Consider the following 27,876-nt stretch of genomic DNA (forward strand, 5'->3'; position numbering starts at 1 on the left):
AAATATGACGGTGAGGAGGGCGCTTGCCTTTCATGTGGCCAACCTGCATTTCCTTCTATATTTAGGTCCCCTGAGCCTACCAGGAGTAATTCCTGTATGTAGAATCAGGAGTAACCGCAGCATTGCTGGGTATGGCCCAAGAACAGAAAATAGAGATAGGCTGGAGCAATAATACAGTGGATAGGGAGTTTGCCTTGCATGTGGCTGACTTGGGACTGACCAGCGTTTGATCCCCAGCATCCCATATGGTCCTCCAAGCCTATCAGGAGTGATTTCTGAGTGCAGAGACAGGAGTAATCCCTTGAGCACCACCAGGGGTGGCCCAAAAAAAGTCCTGAGCAACACTGGGTGTTGCCCCAAAACAAAGAAAACAAAAACTGTCTATGACTATAATGATTAGTTAATGGATACACCAAAAAAAAAGTCTGAAATGTGACAGCAGTGTTGTGTATGTAAACATTTCAATGGGATTATTATGTTACTGACCCTACCCTGATTGTGCCCTACCTTAGGATGTGACCTGGCATTCTGCTCCCACCCTAGGGTGGTACCTGATTCTGCTCCCACCATTGGATGGTACCTGATCCGACCATTGGGTGGTACCTGATTCTGGAGGATAAAAGCAAGGGTCTGTGGAAGGCAGGGTTTTTTTGGTTGGAACTAATGCTGAGGCTTTTGGCTTCAGTCTTGTCCTCCGAATAAAGCTGATATTTTCACAAGCCTGACTATCTGCTAGCCTTTTACCCGCCGCTTCACCTCAGAACCGCTGGCTGAACAGGGTGGCAGACGCGTGCTCCGAGCTGGAGGGGAAAGACCTCATCCTCCATCCCTCCATCAGTCAACCCCATCAAGGGCTAACTTGCAACATAATGTCGCTCGAACAGGTTGAACCTGGACCCTCAATAACAGTAAGTGAAATACTTTATGGGAAATTTCCTCTGCTGAACATTAGATAGTTTCTGTGGTTAGTCATGTGGGTTCTGCCACCTTCTTGCATACGCATTGGTTCTCTATTATACAAGTGGATTATTCCATTTTGTTTTAAACTAATTGGTTTGGATCTAAGGAAAATCACTGCAGTTGGATGGTTGTGGTCTATATTTCTTTCTTTTCTTTTCTTTTCTTTTTTTTTTTTTTTTACAAACCCTTGTGTCAAGGGCTGACTTTCGATAGATCGCAGCATGGGAGCTGCTCTGCTACGTACGAAACCCTGACCCAGAAGCAGGTCGTCTACAAATGGTTTAGTGCCAGGTACCCCACGAACATGCAATTCGTGATGGGTGAGGGGGCAGCCGCCTTTCCGGCCGTGCCCTGGCTCCTGAGACGAGCGGTGGTCTGTATTTCAAATGAAATTTGGATTGTCTCCAACCGTCATAGTTTGTGACATAGTTTGTGGAATTTCTGTGTCAGCTAAATGTTATTGTGAGCATAGGTATTTGCTGGTATTTAGGAAATAGAAAGTGTAGAAATGGTGAGGCTAAAACCAGTATGGATAATAAGAAAATCTTTCTGACGAAAATTCAGACCAAGGTGCAAGCTGACGAATCCAGCCCCACCATCAAAAATATAGGCATTTGTCCTGGAAGAAAAACAACTCGGACTAATAACTCGAATCCAAATCTTAACACGAATGACCAACCTTCAGTGCTAACTCCACAAATGAAGCCTGATTCTAGTGAATCACATGACAGCGACTCAGACAATGATCAACCTCCAGTGCGAACTCCAAGAGTGAGGCCGGATTCTATTCACAAAATTGAATCGCACAACAGTCAGATTCAGACAATGAACCACGCGCATGGCCTCAGACCTCTATTCAGATTAATTTTGCTAATCCGGCTTCATCCCCTTTACATGGGGTAAATGTTTCTAAATATGTACCCTGTCAGATGGAAGAATTAGATCGGTTTAGAAAAGCATGTAAAGAGTGGCCCAACATCACCGTACAGTGTGGAGTTACTAAAACTTTGGAGTCAGAACTCATCTTGGACTTTGTATGATTTTTTTTTCTTTTTCTTTTTCTTTTATGGTTTTTCGGGCCACACCCATTTTTATGCTCAGGGGTTACTCCTGGCTAAGCACTCAAAAATTGCTCCTGGCTTGGGGGGACCATATGGGATGCTGGGGGATCAAACCACGGTCCTTGGCTAGCGCTTGCAAGGCAGACACCTTACTTCTAGTGCCACCTCGTCGGCCCCAACTTTGTATGATTTTAAAACAATCGCTAATATATGCCTGTCATCTAAACAGCGAACTAAATGGGAAATGTTCGATTCAGAAGGTGTAAAAGCGGCCCAGAGAGATAGCACAGCAGTGTTTGCCTTGCAAGCAGCTGATCCAGGACCAAAGGTGGTTGGTTCGAATCCTGGTGTCCCATATGGTTCCCTGTGCCTGTCAGGAGCTATTTCTGAGCAGACAGCCAGGAGTAACCCCTGAGCAACGCCAGGTGTGGCCCAAAAACCAAAAAAAAAAAAAAAAAAAAAAAAAAAAGGTGTAAAAGCCAAATTAGATAGCCCGGATGGTACAACAAAACAAGTGGCAGGGTTACTCTATCGTATCAATTATTGATGGCAGAAAATCAATTTGCAAATACTCAGACATGAGGCTTTACCTAAAGAAATATTAAATTTAATTAGGGATATTGCATTGTCTTCATGGGAAAAATGGATTCTTGTTGTGTATGTAAATATTTTACGGGATTATTATGTTACTGACCCCAACCTGATTGGTGATTGTGCCCTACCATAGGGTGTGACCTGGCATTCTGCCCCCACCCTAGGGTAGTACCTGATTCTGCTTCCACCATTGGGTGGTATCTGATCCCACCATTGGGTGGTACCTGATTCTGGGGGATAAAAACAAGGGTCTGTGGAAGGCGAGAGACTTTTGGCAGGAACTGATGCTGAGGCTTTGGACTTCAGTCTTGCCCACCGAATAAAGCTAATATTTCCACAAGCCTGACTGTCTGCGAGCTATTTACCCGCCGTTTCACCTTAGAACCATCGTCTAGACAGGGTGGCAGACGCGTGCTTCGAGCTGAAGGGGAAAGACCTCATCCTCCATCCCTCCATCAGTCAACCTCTTCAGGGGCTGACTTGCAACAGATTCTAACAGCATTGGTAGAGGAAACTTTTTAAAAATTACTCAAGGCCCTTATGAGCCATTTGTAGAGTTTGTGGGTAAGCTTAAAGATGTGTGAAGTTACAAATCAAAGATGAGGAGATGAGAAACTTCCTAGTAAAATCTTTGGCTTATTATAATGCAAATTTGGCCTGTAGATTAGTATTGAATACATTAAATGAAAAGGCAGATGTGAATGATTTCCTTTATGCCTGTCAGAATGTCTATGGTGAACCCCAACACCCACCCCACTTAAACTCAGTACAAACCTTCACAGTTACCAAGGGAACGATGCCTTTCTACCCATGGGGACAAAGCACTTCCCGAAAACCAGGTCTTTGCCCAAAATACAAAAAGGGTCGCCACTGGGCAAAAGATTGCAGATCCGGAAACCTCATTGTTAATAACCTAAGGAGAGGTTTCAGCACAATCCCAGGAGGCAGATCATCCGCTGCCATTATGGAAAACGGGCATATCAAAAGGAATTGCTGTCTTCTTTTAAATTCAGCTCCTCAAGGACACACATATAAGATGCAGGGAAACGCCCACAGTGCCTCCCCCAGGCCCTTCCAAATCAGGGGCAAAGTCCACAGACAATAATCCTTCCAAGCCCAGCCCAAGAAAATTAATCACGATAAGGGAATTAATTCATACTACATCAGGGAGCGCCGGATTAGACATATTATGCCCAGAGGACATTACAATTTATCCAGGAGCATGCCCTTACAAGTTAGAAATTGGCATTATGGGCCCACCACCCCCAGATACTATGGGTTTGATTCTTGGCAGAAGTTCCCTCAACATAAAGGGTATATCAATAACCCCTGGTGTTATTGACTCAGATTAAATGGGAGAAATCATTGTAGTTATTACCGTACTAGTTACGTGGACCTTTAAGAAAGGGGAAGCAATTGCCCAGATCGTGATAGTGCCTTATGTCAAATGTGGGAACTCAGATAAGAAAAGAATTGGAGGTTTTTTTTGTTTTGTTTTGTTTTTGGGCCACACCGGCAGTGCTAAGGGGTTACTCCTGGCTGACTGCTCAGAAATAGCTCCTGGCAGGCACGGGGGACCATATGGGACACCGGGATTCGAACCAACCACCTTTGGTCCTGGATCGGCTGTTTGCAAGGCAAATGCCGCTGTGCTATCTCTCCGGGCCCAGAATTGGAGGTTTTGGAAGCACAGATCTGGGTGCTGCTCAAAATCCACTCATAGCTCTGATTACTAAATTTAAAGATGAAAACGCAATGATCAAACTTCACTTGGAAGGGCAACCCTTTGATGGTATGATAGATATGGGTGCTCAAGTTACTGTAATATCTGATAAAGAATGGCCAGAAAATTGGCCTCTCCAGGAAATCCTGTATTCTCTGGAAGGAGTAGGAGGTTTATAAAAGCTCCTGTTTATTGAGTACGAGGACTATAGTGTTTTATGGTCCAGAAAATCAAAGAGCTATAATCAGACTTCATGTGGGTCCATTCTCACCATCTTTGTGGGGCTGTGACCTACACAAACAGCAGAAGGTAGAATTCCACAACCCATTAGCTCCAGAAGAGCCCGAACCTTCTCTCAATTTAAAAACTCAAAATTTTTCATAGGGGCCACTGCCACAAATATCCCAGCACCAATAAAAATAAAATGGAAATCTGATGAACCAATTTAGACAGGTCAGTGACCTCTTAAGACATAAATTAAAGGTGCTGGGCCCAGAGAGATAGCACAGTGGCTTTTGCCTTGCAAGCAGCCAATCCAAGATCAAAGGTGGTTGGTTCGAATCCCGGTGTCCCATATGGTCCCCCATGCCTGCCAGGAGCTATTTCTGAGCAGACAGCCAGGAGTAACCCCTGAGCAACACTGGGTGTGGCCCAAAAATCAAAGAAAAAAAAGAAAAAGAAAAGAAAAAAATTAAAGGTGCTGACAGAATTAGGTGAAGGAATTTCACAATTGGTGTTGGTAATGGGAAAAAATAAGGTAGTGTAAAAAACTTTAAAAAGGGGGAGTAATACAGCTTAGCTCAACTAGAAGATCTGATTTCTAACAGCCTGCATCTGAACTGTGTCTTGATTAAGTCATTTTCTTAATGATTTAAATGTGCTTTATTGTTTTTCATAGTTAATGTTTCCATTGGTATAATGTTTACTGTGTATTTTAATGTATTAAGCCTGATTTTTAAAATGTATGTTCTGCAAATTATGCTTTTGTGCTTGTGTGTAGGGAAAGTTAATAGGAACAAAAGTTCCCCCAAGAAATAGTTTATATCGTATTAAAAGTATAGGAACATAAAAGTTACGGGATAGTGCTTGGTAAAAAAGCATTAAGAGAATTTTAAGTTACAGATGTATAGTATATTTTGCAGAAATGTTATGTTTTTGAAAAGGGCTGGTATGTTAATTTTCACTTTATTATACTGTTGCTTTGGAAATATTACCCATCTTTGGCTAAAGGCGGAGTCAGGATTACAAAAGCTTCATTTACATTTCAGAGAAGGGGGAGATGTGACTCAACCCCAGATTTACTTGTAACTACCTACAAGACCCGCCCATTCCAAGGGATCTTGGGAAGGTTAGATAAGGCCTTTGACCCAAGGGATTAAGGTCTTTTGCCAGATTGGAGGATGAAAGAAGATGAAATGCAGGGCAGGGGCCGGGCGGTGGCGCTAAAGGTAAGGTGCCTGCCTTGCCTGCGCTAGCCTTGGACGGACCGCGGTTCGATCCCCCGGTGTCCCATATGGTCCCCCAAGCCAGGAGCAACTTCTGAGCACATAGCCAGGAGTAACTCCTGAGCGTTACTGGGTGTGGCCCAAAAACCAAAAAAAAAAAAAAAAAAAAGATGCAGGGCAAGCTAAGAATGGCATGTGCTTAATTAAGTTTATAATATGATGGCCAGGGCCAATAAAGATGTTATCTCTCTGGAAGCCTGCCTGTGAGTGAGTTCAATACCCGCCGTTTTCCTGGACCCAGACCCACCTGCTGAAGGGGGTTGCAGAGCCAGTGGCCTGGGATGGCAGAGAAAGGTCTCTCCATCCATCCGTCCACCATCCAAGCTCATCCTAAGGGCTTAATGCAACAAGCAGAATATGGGTAAGGGGAAATGGAGCTACAGAAGCAGAGAGTAAGGCTGTTATTGAGTTAATAGAAAAGCACAAATAGGTGCTTGTGAGCCTCCTGGGAACAAGCAAAGATCTATTGAAGCATGAACTATTGTGATGGAATCTAAAAATGTCACAGAGAATCTCATCAAATCAGAGAGAGAGTGCAGATAAAAATGATCAAGTATGGGGCTGGAGAGATAGCATAGTGGTAGAGCATTTGCCTTGCATGCGGATGACCTGGGTCGGACCTCGGTTCAATCCCCAGCATTCCATATGGTACCCAGAGTCTGCCAGAAACGATTTCTGAGTGCAGAGCCAGGAGTAATCCCTGAGTGCTGCCAGATGTGACCCAAAAACAGAAATAAAAATTATGAAGCACAGTTGGGGTCAGAACGATAGCACAGAGGGTAGGGCTTTGCACACGGTTGACCCGGATTTGATCCCCTGCATTCCAGCCTACAAGGAGTGATTTCTAGCAGAGAGCCCATAGTAACCCCTGAGCACCACTAAGTGTGGCCAAAAACAAAAACAATATTTTTCAAACAGAGGGGGAGTTACCAGAAGAGAGGGCATTTGCCTTGAATGTGGCCAACTCGGGTTTGACTTAGAGTCCCCATGTGGTCCACTGAACTCTCTAGGAGTAATTTCAGAGCATAGAGCCAGGAGTAACATCTGAGCATTGCAGGGTGTGGCTTAAAAAGAAGACTAAGAAATCACTGTATGTACTCGAGTATAAGCTGAGTTTTATTTATTTTTTTGAGAACTTTAATCTTTTTAGAAAAGGAACCAAAAGAGGGAGTGAGGAGCCCAGCCCTGGGTACCCCCAGAGACCGGACGGGCTCACAGCTAATATGGGTACAGGTGTGGTGTAGCTGCCTGGGTTGGGGACAGCCACAGCACAGATCAAATTTCAGAGAAAGAGCCCAGTAGTGCAGATCTGAGCCACCTGCCGTGCACTGAACTCAGCTTACAGTGGCCATACTCTGGGCACTGCCCAGGCCAGAAGCATGGAGTGGAGGGCGCCCCAGAGGCCAAAGCAGGTGGGAGTGCCCTCAGATATCTATATATAATTGTTGTCCTCATCTGAGTGGCTCTCGAGCTGGGACTCCTGGCTCGATGTCTCTGGGACTCCCAGGGCTGGCTGACACAGACTCTTCTGCACGTTGGCAGCTGACTGGGCAGACAGATGGCTGACTTCAGCTTCCACTTGGTCTCCCATATGCTGCCTTTGGGTGAGAGCAGGGTGGGAGTGGGAGGTGTGTCAGTGACCTCAGGTGGGAACTTGGTGGCTGTGACCAGCTTGGGCATGCTGGGCAGAAAGCATGGCTTGGCCTGGCTGGACTCTGCTTTGCTGGGTCAGACATTGGGGTGCTGGTTACTTGTGCTGCCAGGAGGCTGGGAGCTAGTGACCTGGCTGCTGGTTGGCTCTATGCCTGTTTCTGCTGCCCAGTATCGAAGCTCTGCCAGGATGCCCTCAGGGGGCATCTTCACCTGCTCAGGGCTCGGCTCTGGGGGCAGGCACTCTCTGCCCCTCCGATCTGCTCTTCCCCTGCCCCCAGACAAAGCATGTTGGGGGTGGACACAGGCCTGGGTGGCGGGGGGGGGGGAGGGTTTCAGGCAGGTCTGGTGTTGAGCTGGACCTGGAGGGGCTACAGGGGCTGACGGCTGAGGTGGTAGAGGCTGGTGCAGGGTAGGACTGGGCATCGGGGTCACTGGGACGCTGGACAGCGTCTGTGGTGGCAGAAGTAAGGACCGTGGGGGCTGCTGCAGATAAGTTCTCTCTGCTGTTCTTTGGGTGCTTCGGGGTGGTGGGCAAAGTCCCCTGTGGAATGACTCTGTGCAGCGACTTCGAAGTGGACCTGACCAAACTTCACGGCCTTTTCCAAGGCTTGCCTCTTCATTCACCTGTCAGCCTACAAACAGCATCCACCATCCATCTCCTTCCAGGAGTCTTCAAGCCGGACTCAGCTTCTACTTGGGTCATACTTGGTTCTATTTGATTCGGTGCGTGCATACACCAAATGTGTACTGTGTGTGCATGTAGTCTCCAGTCATCTTCTCCCTTCTGCTGGAGAAGGCTCAGCTCAGTCCACAAATTACAACTGAGCTGAAGAGATAGGCGACTGAACTGAACTGTATGCCACACGGAAGTATTTAACCCACAATATTCAATGGCACATTTAATTAAGTGAAAACCCCATTTAAAGCAGTAAAGTCATGTAAACAAATATAATCAGGGGTTTTGCAGAATAAGGACTCAGGATTTTTAACCATTTATTTCCAATGCTTTTCTGTCTTAAATGGCTTATTCACTTTATTAAAGTTGCCATTGGATACTATGGGTTAATGTGGTATATCAAACAATGATGTATTATAAATATAATCATGTATTTATTTACTGATTCCTCAATTATTGTAATTGTTTTGGTATATATTTTTATTTTTGAAATTTACCAGTGGCTGCTGCATTTTCCACCTCGGCTTATACTCAAGTCACTAAGTTCTCCCAGTTTTTAGGGTAAAATTACGGGGGTCAGCTTATACTCGAGTATACATTACGAAACTAAAGACAGATTGTAAGATAACACCCAGCTGTTAACCAAAACAAAGGCATTCCACCAACTTCCTCCTTCCTTTAAAGTTCTAGGGGTCCTCAAACTTTTTAAACAGGGGGCCAGTTCACTGTCCCTCAGACCATTGGAGGGTCTGATTATAAAACAAAACTTATGAACGAATTCTTTTTTTGTTTTATGTTTGTTTGTTTGTTTTTGGGCCACACCCGGCGATGCTCAGGGGTTACTCCTGGCTGTCTGCTCAGAAATAGCTCCTGGCAGGCACAGGAGACCATATGGGACACCGGATTCGAACCAACCACCTTTGGTTCTGGATCGGCTGCTTGCAAGGCAAACGCCGCTGTGCTATCTCTCCGGGCCCATGAACGAATTCTTATGCACACTGCATATATCTTATTTTGCAATGAAGAAACAAAACAGATACAATACGTGGCCCGCGGGCCATAGTTTGAGGAGCACTGCTTTAAACCCTTTGATATGTTAAAAGCCCACCTGGATCACTATCCTCTCCCACCCTCCCTCACCTGGCTGAGTTTGTGCTAAGAGAATAAAGAAAACTCAGTTTGGGGCTGGAGAGATAGTATGGAGATGAGGTGTTTGCCTTGCATGCAGAAGGATGGTGGTTCGAATCCTGGCATTCCATATGTGTCCCACCTCCCAGCCTGCCAGGAGCGATTTCTGAGCATAGAACCTGAGCTCTGCCGGGTGTGACCCAAAACCAAAAAAAGAAAAAAAGAAAAGTCAGTTTGGCTTGGTGCCAAACTTGGAGAGAGACATAAGGAGAAGCAAACTGACTCCATGATTTTTTGCTGACTGGCTTAGTTTATTAATTCTTCAGAACCCTGCTTCAGACCCTTTCACCTGAAGATGGATATACAGCTTATGAGGTGATTTCAAACATGAGGGGATTTATTTTACAACAGATGGCCAGGCTGCATGCTTATCTATGATTGTTGTAAATGTACATGGACTAAATTTCTCAACCTAAAGATAAAGAGTGCCTGGGCCTGCTCTTCTCTAATGCACCCACTCAAGTATAAAACACACAGACAAGTTGAAGAGTTGGATAAAATAGACATAAGTCAGAAGCTAACAAGTGAAAGAAGGTACTACAAAATTATGACGCCGTCAGCAAGATGATTAGCAAGTCTGTGTAATCTTGGACCCTACCTATGAACAGGGACATAAGATAAAGATGAACGAAATAAAGTTGGCAAAATAAATAAATTTGGAATAAATAAATTTGGAAGCAATAGCACAATTAAAATAGGATCTATCTTAATCTGTCACGATGATTTAGACAAAATAAGGAGATAACAGCCTGAAACAAGGTGCCAGGTCTGCTCGATGTATAACAGGTGTGCAGAATCTTCCCCACTTCCAAAGACTCTTCAAGATCGAGTAGCAGAGTGTGAACTTGTCTCAGAAGACCCAGTTCATGGCAACCACAGCACAAGGCTAGACATCAGCTCACAGGGAAACATGGGAACTTTACAAAGATGGAGAAATGATACCAAAGGCCACTGAAGAGCCCCTGGGCCAGTGGGGGAACCCTAAAGAGAAACCAGAAAGACCCAGAGACCAAGAAAATGGGAATGCAGCTTCCTAGGGCAGGAAAAGATGGTTCTGAACTGGAGGCTGAGAACTGGTGAAAAAGTTCCCAATCCAGGGCCTAGAGAGATCTTACAGCTCAGAGACCTCACAGCCTCACACCTTAGTGGCCCAAGCAAAAACAACAAAGGCCGAAGTTCGTAGAAGGGCAGAAGTTGCACACATCAGAGTGGAAAGGAGCCAAGTGGGGTTGGGAAGGAAAACTGACACCTAATGACAAGCAACTGAGAGGCAAGAACGGTGGGTTTATTCTCTTTACAGTGCTGGGGATCGAACCCAGAGCTGCTTCTGGACCAGACACAGACTTTCTGCACTGAGATACACCACTGGCCCTCAAAGAGGCAAACATTTAACTCCCCTCACCAGACAGATAGACAGGCTCTGGTCAAATGAGACAGGAAAGAGGATACACCACAGCCTGTTGTGGCACTATTGTGAGTGACCATCTACCACACACGGGGCTCTGACGCTTTGGTCCAGATAGAAGGTGGAGCCACTTAAACTGTGCAAGTTAAACTCCCCTAAATATGCAATCTTGTAAGGCTGAATGATGAAGGAATAGAAAGCCTTTTTTATTGGACTTTCTGCTAGTCCTTTAATGAATTAATTGGTGATTCAACGATTTTCAAAAATATACTTGCTACTGAATCTTTTTCTTTCTCTTCCATCTCGTTAGTTTTATTTTTATTTTTTTAAATAACTTTGCCTTTGTTCTTCCTGGAACAAATGTAGTATGATCAATGTGTCAACTATGTGATATATTTCCTTTAAAGAAATTTAAAAAAATAAATAAAAAGTCTTTTTTGAGAGGGAAGGCCGTACTCAGCAATGCTCAGGGCTTACTCCTGGTGGGTTCATGGGCCTGGATCACACTAAGGCCAAGTTAGCATCTCTCCCTGCTGGAAACCTGAAGTCCCTGATCACTCAGGCCACAGAGATGACTCAGGGGCAAAGCATGTGCTTTGTATGCAAGATGCCCTGGTTTGAGGCCTCATACTGCACAAGCACAGAAGGTAGAGACATCCTTCACCTCCCCCACCCCAACCCTTGCCCTATCTATAGGATGATATATCTATAGGATACATAGGAACATCTGTGGGATGTTCAACTTGGGAGTGGTCCCTGAGCACAGGTGGTGTAGCTCTAATAACTTACTAAAATGAGACCTATTTATCATCGAAAAGAGATGGAGAGATAGTATAGCAGGGAAGGCTTTTTGCCTTGCATGCAGCCAACCCAGGTGTGATCCACAGAATCCCAGAGGGTCCCCAGAGCTTGCCAGGAGTAAGCCCCTGAGCATCTTCGGGTATGGTTCCAAAACAAACAAATGATCCATAGAGAGAGAGGTTTGAGACTTTCTCATGGAACTCTGTTACCCCCTCCCCCAATGCAATATGCTAATCTTACCTGGATGGTCATCCCACCCACACCTGGGAGAGGCTGTTGTTTGGGATAGAGGATAACAGAGAGGCTGGGGGTCGGGGGAGGGAGAGAGCAGACACAGTGAGGATGGAAGATGAGCAGCAGGGAAGAGGCTGCTTAGCTTAGAAGCCATGTGGCACATGTCGGTTAGGGCCTTGTCATAAAGCTGGATTTCTCCTGAAACTTCATCTGACTGCTTTGTGAATTTCTCCACCATCACCCTGCAACCTTAGACCCTCCAGGCCATAGGGGCTGCAGGCACCAGGCCAAGCCAAGAAAGGCCTCACAATCCCCTTACCAACACTAGGACTCATTAATTTATAGTTAAACAACAGAACTCTATTAGTTCAGAGAAATCATACAAACCCTTCTTAAACTCCCAAAAAGTACAAGAAGGAATATTTGCAAACTTATTTTAGGAGACCATAGAGTCCCAATACCAACAGTAATGGCAACACTAGAGAAAAGAACATTCTAGATGGCATTCCTGATCAGCATCAATGCAGAAGCTTCCACAAGCTGTTAGCAACCCAAGCTCAATACCATGTTAAAGAATCTTTCAATTAGAGTTTTGGTTTTGGTTTTGGTTTTTTTGGGCCACACCTGTTTGATGCTCAGGCGTTACTCCTGGCTAAGCGCTCAGAAATCACCCTTGGCTTGGGGAGACCATAGGGACGCCGGGGGATCGAACCGCAGTCCTTCCTTGGCTAGCGCTTGCAAGGCAGGCACCTTACCTGTAGTGCCATCTCACCGGCCCCATAGAATTTTTGTCCATAGAACTGAGTTAACATGGAGGACCCTCAGGAGCTGGGAGGAGACTCCAGTAGAAGGAAGACCCTCTCTACGAACAGATGTGGTATATTTCTCATCAGAAATACACCTCACAGTGTTGTCAATCCTGGTACCTGAGAAATGATTCAAACAATAATAATCAACTCATCTTAGGTGTGACAAAACAGGTTATTTTAGAGGTGCACAAATGATTAGCAGCTGAAAATCCATTTACTCCATCTCGTGTGCAAAATGAAGGTTAATGGTCCGATGAGGATGATCTGCCTTGACCTGTGGGATGTCACAGGGGATTCATTTCCACGAAGCTGGAAACAAAAGCATCAACAAACAATTGGGCCTCAGTGGAACGGAAATGTCTCTGCTCAGCAAAGGAAGCATAAAGGGAAGGAGTGCAGAGGTGTTTGAGAATCATCTATTCCCAAGGTGTTCACTCTTAGATATTCTCAACAATTGATAAAGGTCAGCACAAAACCTTTTTAATGGGCTGAGAATCTATCTTGACCTTCCCCCAAAGAGGACCAAAATGACCAACACACATGAAAAGATGTAATCAGGCCTATAATTAGGGAAATGACAAGCCAAGACTGCAATGAGAAACTGTCCCATAATGCAAAATTGTTGGAATAGTTACTCTGGTGAAACAAACAAAAAAAGGTGCAAAGGAATGTTGGCAACAACAAAGGAGGGATAAGAGATGGCTAAGCACAGCCAGGGTATGAGCTGGGCTGCCTTCTTGGAGCAGATCAGAAAACTGGCAAAAATGAAGAAAAGAAGCATTCTAAAACCTAGCTCTCTTGCTGCTTAAGAAATCCAGGATAGTATTACAGCTCTTTTAGAATTTGTCTAGCAGGCTTTCTGGTCTCCACTGGAAGGCCGTAGGGGGGGAGGGGGGGGGGAAGAAATCCAGGATATCCTCTGGTGTCAGTAGTAGAGGCAGTAAGGCTCACTGAGGTCATGAAGACAAGCAGGAGCTTTGGAAACTAGGAAATGGAGTGGAAAGAGTTGCAGGAAAGTGCAACCAGAGCAAACTCCCACCCTGCTATCAGGGTGTCTGATGTACAAGGTGTGCCATAATGATATGGAAAGGAATGGAACGCAAAGAAAGGCGTGGAATCTGAGAGGTCCAGGATCATGCAGACAAGACGCTCCCAGCTGGTCCCAATTAGAATCATGTGGTGATGCAGTCACAGAAATGCTGGTGCTGTGGCTGGAGAGATAGCATGGAGGTAAAGCGTTTGCCTTTCATGCAGAAGATTGGTGGTTCGAATCCCAGCATCCCATAAGGTCCCCTGAGCCTGCCAGGAGAGATTTCTTTTTTTTTTTTTTTTTTTTTTTTTTTGGTTTTTGGGCCACACCCGGTGACGCTCAGGGGTTACTCCTGGCTATGCGCTCAGAAGTCGCTCCTGGCTTGGGGGACCATATGGGACGCCGGGGGATCGAACCACGGTCCATCCGAGGCTAGCGCAGTCAAGGCAGGCACCTTACCTTTAGCGCCACCGCCCGGCCCCACCAGGAGAGATTTCTGAGCATAGAACCAGGAGTAACCCCTGAGCGCTGCCGGGTGTGATCCAAAAAAACAAAAACAAACAAACAAAAAAGAAATGATTGGTGCCATAAAGTACCGAGCTGTCTGCGGGCTCAGCAGGTTCATCTGTGGAAGGCACAGGGAGAACTCTTTAGAACCTTGACCTGGCTCATGGTGCTGCCTTTTATTTTTTTTTATTTTTTTTTATTTTTTATTTTTATTTATTTATTTATTTTTGGTTTTTGGGCCACACCCAGCGGTGCTCAGGGGTTACTCCTGGCTGTCTGCTCAGAAATAGCTCCTGGCAGGCACGGGGGACCATATGGGACACCGGGATTCGAACCAACCACCTTTGGTCCTGGATCGGCTGCTTGTAAGGCAAATGCCGCTGTGCTATCTCTCCGGATGGTGCTGCCTTTTAGCTTCCTGTCCATGTCACCCGTTTATGCAGTGACTGGGGGTGGGTGGGTCCCAGGTATGCTCAGGGGAGCTGGGCTTTGGCTGGTTCTGTTTCTTGGTCTCCTGTGATCCTGGTTTTCTTTAGGGGAGAATCCCTAACCTCCTGGCCTGCATTTTCTCCTCCTACCAGGGAGGGACCTTGGCACCACCTTAGAGATGCTGTCTAGTTGCTGAGTTGGTGTTCTGACTTCACAAACTGAAAAACCAGATCCCACCCACCCCTGTATGTCTGACTTCAGCTTGTCTCTCACCACACCCATCACCCCTGCACCCTATCACCAGCTCCTCTGCCTTCCCACACACACTGGAGGACTCAGGGTTTATCTTCAGGGCTGAGGCTCCTAGATATCCCTTCTCCCCTCTGCAGATGCCTCATCTGCTCTGTGGCTGGCCATGCCTTCGATAACCCTCTGGGATCCAGCTCAGTCCCCATCAGATTCCAGAGCCCAGCCTCAGATTGATGGCCTGAAAAACTCCAAGACTCTGTGTGCATGTGTGTGGATGCCTGTGTGTGTACATATGTGCATATGTGTACATGTGGTGCTGGGGACAAGACCCAGGGCCTTACGTGAGCAGCTGGTCCTGGGCCCCAAATCTCTTGCACTTCAGCTGGCTGCTGATCATTCTGCTGCATCCTTTGCCATGTCAGTCATGGGGGGAGGTCATTCTGTCACTGATTTCCACCAGATGCTACCAAGTGTCCTTGCCAGATGCCAGGCTGACATGCACCTTTGCAATGATCTCTGCTCACTGGCTTCCACATCCTCTTCTACTGGGCCCAGTAGAGTCTCCTCAGATTCTACCTGGTGTGTCGGGAGCAGAGTTCCAGATTCATCCAGCATGGCCAAATGAGCGGGGGTCGGAACCAGGGAATAGGTGGGTTAAGCATTGGGTCTCAGGCCGGACCTAAACGGTTTGGTGTTGCAGGCTAGTTTTGGTCTGCCAGATCTTGTGGACTGGTTCTTGGGGTTTGGATGTATTAGAGGGCTTCTTGTGAGTCCTTTTTGAGAAGAGTGGATACACAGACAACAGAATATGAAGAAATGATAAGACCACACAAGAATGTATGGGGAAACATGTTCTGGCAAGTGTGTTACAACTTTAATCACCAAGCTAGGAATATTTAAAGGGGTAAAGGGACAGTCATTATGTGAGGAATGCTCACATTTTGTTTCTTAGCAAAGTACAGAAAACTATCAATGGACATCATTTGATCTTTAAAACAATTCACATGGTTCTAGGTGGTTTGTAACCTTAGAATAGAATATAGTTCAGTTAGGAGCCCAGAGAAAGTAAACTTTACATTTCAAAGTAGTTCCTCTTTGGCCTGGCCCTAGGTGTCATACTGGTGTATGAGATGAGCAAGAAGCCAGGTTTTCTATAACAAATTTCCTTTACCTAAGGGAGCAGGTTTCTAGCTTAGAGACTAATACTAACTTCCTAAGTTCTGATTTTGAAAGAGATAAAACTTATATGAAAGAGTTACAGAATCTGGGGCTGGAGAGATAGCACAGCGGCGTTTGACCCGCAAGCAGTCGATCTAGGACCTAAGGCAGTTGGTTCAAATCCCGGTGTCCCATGTGGTCCCCCGTGCCTGCCAGGAGCTATTTCTGAGCAGATAGCCAGGAGTAACCCCTGAGCACCGCTGGGTGTGGCCCAAATACCAAAAAGAAAAAAAAAGAAAAAGAACGAGGTGCAGAATTTATACCTAGTAAAATTCAATAGCCCAGTGCTACCCTGGCCAAACCATTTTGGAGTATATATTAGTTAGCAGGTATTCAAAGTGTCTAGGGGAAGTCACTGAAACAAAGCAATCCTTTCTGTTACAAACTGCTATGATGTTCAAAGACAAGGAGAGAAGAAATTGTTTGTTTGTTTGTTTGTTTTTTATGCTGAGTATTCCAGGTAAAGATAAATTTAATCGGGGCTATATTGCCTGGAAAAATCTTCATGTTAGGTAAGAAAGGTTTTACTAGATACACAGCAGAAGTGAGTATATATATATATATGTATATATATATATATCTCAAATGAGTGTATATATATATATATATATATATATATATATCTCAAATGTTTATAGTAAAGGAAGCAAAATGTCAGTTTCATTAACAGAACGTCTCATTCAATTATCCACACTGAGATGGAAGGCGGCTTCTCAGTGGTCCTGCTGATAATATTTCCTCCTAAAGAAATACTTTTGATCTGCCACCCATGCCAAAGGTATGAACATCCTAGCAAGTCTTCTGACTGACTTCCTCTAGAAATATTAGGATTCCTGTTGTGTTAATGCTGTGACAGTTTGGCCAGTCACGGCCCATCTCGGGAGGGCAGATGTGAGTGGTCATGCTAACTCTGGAATGTCCTGCTCTGGCTACATCCACAAAGATGATGAGAACTGCAGGTGCTGTTAGAGCCTCTGTGCCCCCTCAGCCAGAAATGAACTCTGCATCACCACACTGAGACTCCTAGCAACGTCATATATGCCAGCGCAGGGCACATTTTTTTTTTGGTGGGGGCCACACCTGGCAGCTCAGGGGTTACTTCTGGTTCTACACTCAGAAATCGCTCCTGGCAGGCTCTGGGGAGCATATGGGATGCCGGGATTAGAACCACTGTCCTGCGTGAAAGGCAAATGCCTTACCTCCATGCTATCTCTTTGGCCCCAAGCAGGGCACATTTCTATGTGAAAAGGGGGTCAGGCATGGGGATGCTTAAGACATTGAAGTAGGTGGGACTGCAGGACCATAGCATAGCCAGTTGGCCCAGCCACAGTCATGGGGGGCAGCCACAGACACAGGATCCAGCCATGGCCATGGGGACCACAGTTGAAGTGGGCAGGGATATCAGCGTGGATCTGCTGGGCAGTGGTCCCAACAGGCTGAGCCCCACCCAGTGCCACCCAGGTCCGCTGCCCTGTATGGCACTGAGCCGAGCTTGACCTCACTGAGCTGGACAGAACCCCTCAGATCATATGCAGGCAGGCTGCTCCCCTGGCTTCATCCCTCGCTCCATCCCTCCCCTCGCCTAAACAGACTGGATGCCCAGTGCCTGCCCAGTTCTCCACCCGACATCCCGAGACACCAACCTGCTCACTGCAGAGCCAGCCCAGACCAGTACCTGCTGGCCAGCCTGCTGGTATCCGAGCCCCAGCCAAGTGTGGTTCTTGAACAGGTCTTCTGAGCATCTCTGTGTCTGCCCGCTTTTTGTGGGCTCTGAACAGATGGTCAGTCCTCCATCCTCATGGAATAGAGGAGATAAATGGGGGCTGCTGTAAGCCCCCAATCCTGCAGGCTGGCAGATGGAAGTTCAGGGGAAGTTGGGAAATAGGCATCATGTCTGTCTATCAATTTGATCATCTGTCCAGTGTTCAACCGGTAGGCCGACATCCCCTCGAGGCCACACTTGGCCCCAGGGGCCCTGAAACCCAATTCGCACCAACCTCCTGGGAAGTGGCCAAAGATGGACAAAGACTCTTTGTCCCTGGCAGGGGAGGTGGATGGGGTGACTCACTACACCACAGGAATTGTTCCCTGTAGGGACAGGGAGGGGAGCAGCCCTGAAAGGCATCTGAGAAGGAAGAAAAGGTGGAGGGCACAGGCAGGAGGCAGCTCCAGGAAGGAGCTGTGGAGAGTTGGCAGAAGGGCAGGTGTCCATAGCAGTATCGCCGAGGGGGAATGAGAAGAAATGCAAATGAGGGACCCCAGGAGTGTGGAGGCTGTGATGGGGTCAGCACAGCATGAGCCCCCCAAACACTATTGTTTTTCTCTGGATGGGGGGACAGTAGGAAGGTGGGACCAAAGTGACAGCACACCAGAGAGGGCATTTACCTTACATGTGGCCCACCCGGGTTTGATTTCTGGCATCCCATAGGATCCCCAAAGCCTGCCGGGAATAATTTCTGAACACAGCCAGGAGTAATCCCTGGGTGCCACAGGGTATGCTCCCTCCCCTCTGCCCCCCCCCAAAAAAAAGGTTAAAAGGCTCAGGTTTGTCAGTACATGTCAATTCTGGTGAAGGGAACAGACAAATCTGTGTGATTCAGGGCCCCACATGGTGTTGATCCAAAAGATCCAGAAACGTTGATCCCAAACATGGTGCCCACATCCACAGGAGTAACCAGTGCCCATTAACAGCAAGTGACTAAAGAAGCCGAGACCCAGTGCTCTCAAAGAACACAGTTGTGCCCTTTGGGGAGAGGCAGTACACAGACCGGAGGGGACATTGCCCAGTGGTGTGAGTGAGACCGTTCAGAGCCGACCCCCTTCCTGAGCCCCAATAGATGCCTCTCCCCAAAGTGCAGTGAAGGCCCGAGTGCTGGATTCACTGGAGTTGGCGCCACTCTGGCCTGGCCATTATGCCCAGCAAACCGAGGCTGCAGTGGGTAGAAAGCCGGACCCTGATGCCACCATCTCGCCTGACATTGTCCCCATGTGGTCACAGGGTGGCAGTCGCCTGCATCCTCAGCTTCTTCCTTAGCTCCATGGCTCCACCTTTGAGCTTTGCTCTTCACAGACCCCTGTTCTGGGGAGGGGAGAGGTCAGCAGTGTTGACCGGTAAGGGCATTTCTCCAGCCTGACTATCCCCTATGGCCTGCTGGGGCCCCATACCTCCAGGATAGGATGGGGGAAACCCAGCACCTTAGGGCCGCATTTCACTTGCCTAGTTGCCCCACAGTTAGGTTACCCACAGCTGGAGGGTACTGAGATTTGGGGGCATCAGGAATGAGGTGGGGACTGGAGGGAACCTTGCAACTGAGAAGATAGGTGCATCCACAGTGTCATATGATCCCTTACACCCAGAGAGAGGAGTCGCTCCTGAGCACCCTGGAAGTGGCCCCTAGCATGAGGGCTGGGCAAGTGATGAGGAAATCAAGTGTGGTCTTGGAGAAGGTGGGGACAGTGTTGATGGGGATCAGGGCTCTGGGGGCCATGCAGAGGGTGGGGAGAATGGATCACACAAGAGTGGCTACACTCACCCTGAGAGAGGGCAAGCCTGGATCCTGTTTCTGTTGCAGTGTGGAGACCCCAGAGCTCCTTCACTCTCCCCATGAGATGGGAGGTTAGTGCCCCATGCCTGATGCTGGGAAGTTCAGCTGCAGAGGTGGTCAGTAAGGGTCTACCAGGAGCACAGTGGCCAGACAACCTTTCCCTTGGCCAGGCATGTGAGGTTTCCAGAAGATTCCTTTGGAGTTGTCAGGAATGTAGGCCTAGAGAAGCAGGGACTGGGGGCTTAAATCTCTGAGTCACTCGTGTGAGTAGCTCTGGATCATGGAAGTCTATTCTGGTCCATGGGGGTCAACTGTGGTTCATAGGGATCAATAGTTGATCATGAGGTTTAACTATGGTCTGTGAATGAAGATCTACCCCTATGGTCCATAGGGGTCAACCATGGACTATAGAATTCAGCTATGATCCATGGAGGTTAATGGGGGTCCTTGGGGATCACTGGTAGTCCTTAGGGTTAATTGTGGTCCATGGAGGTCAACTGTGGTCCATGAGAATCAAATGTGGCCCATGGAGGTCAACAGTGGTCCATGGTCATCACCTATGATCCATGGGGTTCAACTATGGTATTTGGGGGTCAACTGGGGCCATGGAAGTCGACCATAGTTCATGGGGGTCAACTGTGCTCCTTGGAGTCAGTGGTGGTCCAAAGGAGGCACCAATTATGTTCCATAGAGGTCAACTATGGTCCATTATGAAGCTCAATGGTGGTCCATAGGGGTCAACAATGGTACTTGGAGGGTGATAGTGGTCCATAGGGAGAGGGTAACTGTGGTCATAGAGGGGAACCATGGAACATATGGCAAATCAACCAGGAAGTTGGTTCTAATTGCTCCAGGCCTTTCTGAGCTGCCTGCCTAGACCTCAGCAGATGCACCCACAGAAGCCTGTCAGCTTTCCTTTGTTCTCACCTGCACCTCACTTAATACCAGCCAGGTTTTAAGGAAATGAGGATCCCCTGGATCAGTTTCCCCAAAGACCAGTCCTCAAACTTTTTAAACAGGGGGCAGTTCACTGTCCCTCAGACCATGGGAGGGTCTGACTATAGTAAAAACAAAACTTCTGAACGAATTCTTATGCACACTGCATATATCTTATTTTGCAATGAAGAAACAAAACAGATACTAATACAATATGTGGCCCGCGGGCCATAGTTTGAGGACCACTGGACCAGAGGAAGGGTGAGGCAGGAAGCAGTAGAGGGGAGAGACCAAATCCAGATGCCCTCATGCCCACCCTGCAGCACAACCCATAACCTAGACCTCTCTGCATATCACTCCAGTTCCTAGTGGGACCTCAGAGCTCCCTCCCCAGTCAAACTCACTTCAGCTCCCATGCAGGACTTGCATTCATGCATGCTCAGCAACCATCTAAGGGAAAGGGAGCACAAAGTTGAAAAGTAAAGCACTTCTGGAGAAGTCAAGCCAATGAAAGAGAAGAACATTCTAGATCAGAACATCACAGAAGAGTCCGCTGTTGGGGTCACCCACATCTAAGTGGCAGAAAGCAGAGCAAAATTCTCCGCAATCCTCAAATCCCCCTGATTCCAAACCTACTGAACAGAAGGAAACTTGCTAAAGGCTGGCCCAGCAGGAGCATCCTGCAGGGTAGACATGTGCCCCCTGCCATACCAGGATCTAAACAAGATTCTGTGCCCCCCCTTTGAGTGCCCTCCTCCCTGCCTGACTGCAGCAGACACAGGCTAAGCAAAGCAAACCAGTCTTCCTAATTACAGCTTCAGCAGGAAGAGGGAAAATTGGAGGGTTTCGCCAGGTCAGTCCATCCAGTTGTTAGTTTCCTCTCAGAACAAAATGCTAACGCACATGGAGATTCTTCAGAATGTGTTAACAATATAATACCAGCCCTGAAGAATGATCTCTTCCAGATAATAGCAATGACTAGATTACATGTAACGATGCCAGCCAACCCTCAGGAAATGGAGGAGACTCCACACAGTACCTCAGACATAGGAGAATTCAATATTCTCTGGAAACAGTCACGCGCCGAACAAAGTCACAGGACTCGCGGGGGTGAAGGGGGTAAGAGGGTCCAAAACTGATGTTCCGACTGGAACACAACAGCCCCCTAAGGAACACAGAGGTTATTTAATGCTCTCGAGTTTAATAAACCTTCAACCAGCCCTGCTGTGGCTATCCAAGTTATCTGGTTAGCATGGTTCCAGATTTCAACCTCTTTTCTGAAAATCATTTGGCCATGTTCCTGGTTTTCTACAAGGCTCTCACTGGAGAATCTTCGTCCCAGGCTTCTGAACTGTCCTGTCCTGTCCAGATTCTAGGAGAGCTCAGAAATGGAGACAAAAGTCCCAATCCTGCAAATTATTATTATTAGGGTCTTGGGGCCAACCCAGTGGTGTCAGGGGTTACTCCTGGCTTTGCTCCAGAATCACTCCTCGCTCTGCTCCAGAATCACTCCTCGCAGGCATATGGATTGCATATGGATTTCCAGGGATAAAACTCAGGTTGGTCCCTGGTCAGCTACATACAAGGCAAATGCCCTACCATGTGTTATTGCTCTGGCCCCCATTATTGTTTTTTCATGAATTATGATGGCAATTCATGATGTTGTTTATGAAAATTGCACACAACACTATCTATGTGCAGCTTCACAGAGTTTTCTTTTGAGAAACCAAGGTGACCTCAATCCCTGTGTTAGGGCCAAAACCAGTACACTAAGGCTTGTCTGATTTTAAGGTGTCAGAAGTAGTGGGACTCATGTGGATCTGAGCATCTCTGAGGCTGCTGTCAATGAGTAAACAGCTGGGACTGGAGCCATCAGCGGGGCATATCTGAAGTCGAGTTCGGACCTGAGGGAGTCTCTACTATCAGGCTGGAGCACTTGGCTTTGATCCCAGGAGGCGTGAGCACTAAGTATTGAACCAGGAGCTGCCCTTGAGCATTCTCCCACAAAAAAAGCAGGTGGGTAGGAGTTAAACTGTTTGGGAAAGACAGAGAATACCTGGATAAGTTTCAGATAGTGCAGCATTTCTAGGCAAATGTGAGGTGGTGCTCTGGGGAAGAAGGAAATTGGTATGAAGATGGGAGACTGAGTCTGTGGTGGGCGCTTGGGTGAGCCCCCTGGGGTACTGGCTGGAGTAACAGTTGGACATGGCAGGAGGACTTGTGTTCTACCTGGTGGAGGCAGTTGGCACTTTTGCCCATGCTGATGCAGTCTTGCATCTTCTGGACCCCACAAGGACTGGGGGTTCCAGATCACACCGACCAGTGACTCCCCACTGGTTTCAGAGTCACCTCCACTTTAGGGTCAATGGGACAGCCATCATCCCAAGGTCCATCCTGAGCCTTTGAGTGCCACAGAGCTTGACAGTACAAAGAAAGCAGCCTCGTTCTCAGCAGAGAACACAGAGACAAGGGCACCATGTGGGGGTTCAGTGCTCCTGCCCAGGGAGGGGACCAGGTGGGCACTACTTTGGTGATTCTACTTGGCCAGGAGTGTGGGGTGTGGGCAGGGGTGGGGGGAGAGCTCCCTTTTTCTCATTACCATTCGCAGGCAGGTAGCCTGCTGTGTCATCATCTGTGAGGCAGACTGGCCAAGGTGAGGTCTACACTTGACTGAGGGTCCCAGAGCGGTGACTTTTGTCCTGGAAGTTGAGTCCAAGCCAGAGAGGGCTGCACAGGGTAGCTGGAGCTGTGAGAGAGACCTAGGGCCCAGCTATCTGCACATGGGAGCAGTGCTTGAGGCATGCACTCCAGAAAATCCAGCACATGGGACACAGCCTCAGAGAGCCCAACACCTGAGACACACACCCCAGCAAGTCCAGGAGCCCTGGATCTGCACATGGCCACAGGAAGTGAGTCCTTCCAGGGATGGCCACTGGAACCCGAGAGAGGACAAGTATCAGTAGAGGTGGAAGGCAGCATGCACCCCAGGACAAAGGCCATGCTGGACAGGCTCTCAGGCCTTGCCACCACCTCAGCTCGGGCACGAAGGTCACATGGGGTCTCAGGCCAAACCTTGATAACACTGAGACTCCCCCATGAAGCATGAGACAGCTGGTGACAGAAGTTGGGCCTCACACCTGCTGGACAGTGTTGGGTTTTCGGAGTCCTGACTGTACCCACGGGGCTCCAGGGGTCTCTAGCACTGCCATGTGGGTTTGGGGGTCCCTAACACCCCTGTGGGAGTTCAGGGGTCCCTAACACCCAGCAGGGCTCCTGGAGGAGTTTCTCAGGGCCTGGGCGACCACAGGGCTCTAGGGTTCCATCACTGGGCTCCATTCCCTCTGTTGAACATTGCTCGTGGACATGCACCGCAAGGACCTGTCATTCCCCTAAACACCAATCCTCCCTGCATGCTGGGCCCAAGCCTAAGCCCAGCTCCTTGCGAGCACCAAGCACATGAACCATGACAGCTTCTCCAGGAAATCAGAATGTGCTCCTCAGTCATGTCCCAGGCTGGTGCTCCAGAGGAGAAGGCAGGAAGGAGACAGGACCATGGGCAGGGCAAGGGCAGCACAGAGGGTCATGGGCCCACCCTGCTGTCCAGAGGGGAGGGCAGGAAACAGTGTAGTGGGACCAGTCTTGCAGAGGGTCCCAAGTTCCATCCCCACATCCCCTAACCCTAGACCAGCCCTGAGCACCTTTCTGGGACCCCCCAGGATTCCCTGAACCACTAGCTTGGGCACTGCTGCCAAATCTGTCCAAGCCCTAAGCCCACCAGTACCCTCCATTAAAACTCTTAGCAGGTTAGTTTGCAAATCTTCACACCACCCCTTTGCTCAGAGCAAGTTCTTCCTCCACATGAACCAGCCAGGCAGGGCTGGACCATGATCCTGAGCCCTGCGCCATTTTGCATCTTGCCCTCTGATCCTCCCAGCTCATCATCTGGGCAGAACTGCATTTTGCAGATAATCTAAAAGCTGAAAAACCAGGGCCAGACAGATAGCATAGAGGTAAGGCGTTTGCCTTGCATGTAGAAGGACAGTGGTTCGAAGCCCGGCATCCCATATGGTCCGAGAGCATGCCAGGAGTGATTTCTGAGTGTAGAGTTCTTGAGTGCAGGGTGGGGAGTAACCCCTGAGCGCTGCCGGGTCTGACCCAAAAAAAAAAAAAAAAAAGCTGAAAACCAAATATAACCCACTTAATCAGGGAGGAGTAAGGGAATTGGCCCTTTCAGAATCAAACAATTTCTCCTTCCCCAGATGTACTTAGTCATTTCCAGAATTACTCTCTTAAGTATCTGGTTAACATAACTATAGAAGACAGCCTATTAGTTTCACTGCTGGGGGAAAAAGCTTGCAGCATTTTCAGGATTTCTGGTTTCACCCTTTTAACCCACAGAATAATTATAAATAGATGGTGAAGTCTGGGATTTCCACAGTTAAGTGCTGCTATAAATAGTTTCAACATTTTCCCACTCATGCCTTAGAACGTTCTCCACTTCCTTTCTTGGATAACCTCTGGGACCAAAGCAAAATCATATTCAGAATTTTATGGAGAGTTCAGTGGGTCTATGAGCAACATTTTATATACTAAAAAGAAGCAAGAATATGGCACAACTTAAAGAAGCATTTCTCTAAGAGGTGTGTTCTTGGACCACAAGGCAGTGCTCAGGGGTTACTCCCCACCCTGCACTCAAGAACCAGTCCTGGCAAGCTGGGGGGGAGGGGGCAGCTATGGATTGCTGGGGATCTAACACCCAGGTCAGACACTAGCAAGGCAAACCGCTCCCCATTGTGCTATTGCTCCAGCCCTAAGAAGTGTGTTTTTATATATGTATATATATATATATATATATATATATATATATATATATATATATATATATATATATATTGGTTTTTGGGCCACACCCAGCATTGCTCAGGAGTTACTCCTGGCTCTGTCTGCTCAGAAATAGCTCCTGGCAGGCACAGGGGACCATATGGGACACCGGGATTCGAACCAACCACCTTTGGTCCTGGATCGGCTGCTTGCAAGGCAAACACCGCTGTGCTATCTCTCCGGGCCCAGAAGTGTGTTTTTAAATGAAACCTCTAATCTCTTTATCTTATTACTATCTATCTCTTTATCTTGTTACTGGAAATCTTTTTAAAAAGCAAAATTAGGGAGGCTGGTGCAGTGGCGCAATCGGTAAGGCTTCTGCCTTGCCCATAGACTACCGTGGTTTGATCCCCTGGCTTCCCATATGCCCCCTCCCCCAGTGATTTCTGAGAGCATAGCCAGGAGTAATCCCTGGCTTGAGATTAGACTAAGGTGGAGTGTTCTCTGGTGACCATAGAGCGGGTCTGTGTCTCATAGCTTTTGGAACACAGCAACTTCCAGAAAGACTGGCTAAGGAGCTTCTTCCTATGGAGGGCGTGTCTACACCGCCCTCTAGAATTCTAAATTCTTTGAAAACAGCCCAAAATTCTTTCCCATGCCAGTCTCTCTCCAGAACATTCTGCCTTCTAGCAACCTCTGCTGGCCACAGGCTCCAGCTGGGAAGAAGGATAATTTAGCAGATCTTTGTAGCTGAAGAACAGGCACCAAACTTGGGTGTTTCTGAGAGCAAAACCAAGGCCCCTAAAATGTTTTATATTTTGATTAAAAGATGGGGTGGGGGAGGGTGCAGATTGCAGACTCTTTTTTTTTTTTTTTTTGGTTTTTGAGCCACACCCGGCATTGCTCAGGAGTTACTCCTGGCTGTCTGCTCAGAAATAGCTCCTGGCAGGCACGGGGGACCATATGGGACACCAGGATTCGAACCTACCACCTTTGGTCCTGGATCGGCTGCTTGCAAGGCAAATGCCGCTGTACTATCTCTCCGGGCCCTCTTTTTTGTTTTTTGGGGGTATTTTTTGGTGATTATAAAATTCTTGGACAATTTTATAGTTTTCACTTTACAGAAAATAGTGAGTAAAAGGCATCTCCCTCTGTCTCTGTTTCTCTCTCTGTCTCTGTTTCTCTGTCTCTGTCTCTCTGTCTCTGTCTCTCTCTCACTCTCTCTCAGCTCTTGCATTACTGCTGTGCCTTAGTTCCAAGGACATGGGTCAACACTAAAGTCCTGAAGGCCACAGCCTACCCTTGTCTTGGCTGTATCCCTCTTAGGACATTGACTGATGTCTGGTGGGCAGGGCTGCAGCTCCAATCACAGACGGCCTGATCTGTCCTGCCCAGAGCACCTCTAGTTTCTGTCTTGGCCCCACAGCTTTGGTTTCCCCTAGTAGTCTACAGCCTATAGAGGGATTTCCTTTCTTCTGTTTCTCTTCCTTCCCTCCTCCCTCCTTCTGTTCATTCTTCATTCCTTCCCTCTGACCATATTTCCTTTTCTTTGTCCATACTTCTTTCTTTCCTCCCTTCTTCCCTTCATCTATCCTTCCTTTCCTCCATCCTTCCTTCTTTTCTTTCTTCCTTCCTCCCTCCTCCCTTCCTTCCTTCTCTCCTTCCTTCATTTCTTCCCACCCTCCCTCCCTCTGTTTTTTGGTGAAATCAGCAGTGCTCAGGGCTTATCCCTGGCTCTGTGCTTAGGGATCAAGCCTGAGTACTTCCTGTGCAGCGCCAAAGGAAACCCATTTCAGGGCTGTGCAAGGCCAGTGTCCTAACTGTCTCCTGCTGTCTCTTCAAACTCAGACTGAAGAGCCTTTTGGCCAGCCTCTCCCTCTTAAATATGCTCTTCCGTGCCCACTGCTTCATGATCTCTTCCTTCTCCAGCTATGCATCGAATGGCCTTGTCCATTGTGCTGAGAACAATCTCGGTGCTCCTGTGGAGAAGCTGCAGAGCTGGTTGGAGACTGTCTGGAAAACACTCAGTTCTCTTCTCCTGGTCTTTGGACTTCCCTGGCCACACTTGGCCTCTCTCCACATGCAAAGACTGTGCTCCATGCCTTAGAGCCACAATCCTGGGCCCAGAGCACTGTGTCTTGAGGCCCTGCACTTCTATGTTCCAATGTGCATTGGTTTCCCCACTGTAGTGGACTCCCTAGGACAAGAAATGGCTGAGAGATACCCGGCCTCCCTGAGACATGGGGCAAGGAGTGTGGTGTCCAGACTCTGAGACCAGATTGGTGCCTCTAGAAGATGATGTGTGTGAGTGAAATCCATCTTTCCTCACCAGGCACCATCTGTGGCTGCCCCTTGGTAAAGTGTCTGTTAAGGCCCATGCTTCATATAGTTTGTCTGATTTGGAGGCTACATCCAGCAGTGGCCAAGTTTTTCTCTCGCTCTGAGATCAGAAATCACTCCTGGAAGACTCAAGGTGAAGAGAAATAAAGTTAAAAGAAATAAAATAAAAACTTTTCCTACAGCCTCCTGGGC

At 47.6% G+C, this 27,876-nt stretch overlaps 1 protein-coding gene and 1 non-coding gene across 2 annotated transcripts in view; both read left to right on the forward strand.

Moving 5' to 3' along the window:
* The window catches only part of AGPAT5 (1-acylglycerol-3-phosphate O-acyltransferase 5), a 660,206-nt gene that overhangs the window by 605,877 nt on the left and 26,453 nt on the right, over positions 1-27,876 (forward strand). The gene's annotated exons all lie outside the window — the stretch shown is intronic.
* LOC125995516 (U7 small nuclear RNA) lies at positions 13,430-13,491 on the forward strand. Its single transcript, XR_007491022.1, has one exon. It is a non-coding gene; the product is annotated as a U7 small nuclear RNA (small nuclear RNA).

This window comes from Suncus etruscus, chromosome 17 (assembly GCF_024139225.1).
Source record: "Suncus etruscus isolate mSunEtr1 chromosome 17, mSunEtr1.pri.cur, whole genome shotgun sequence".
In the NCBI taxonomy this organism is placed as follows: Eukaryota; Metazoa; Chordata; class Mammalia; order Eulipotyphla; family Soricidae; genus Suncus; species Suncus etruscus.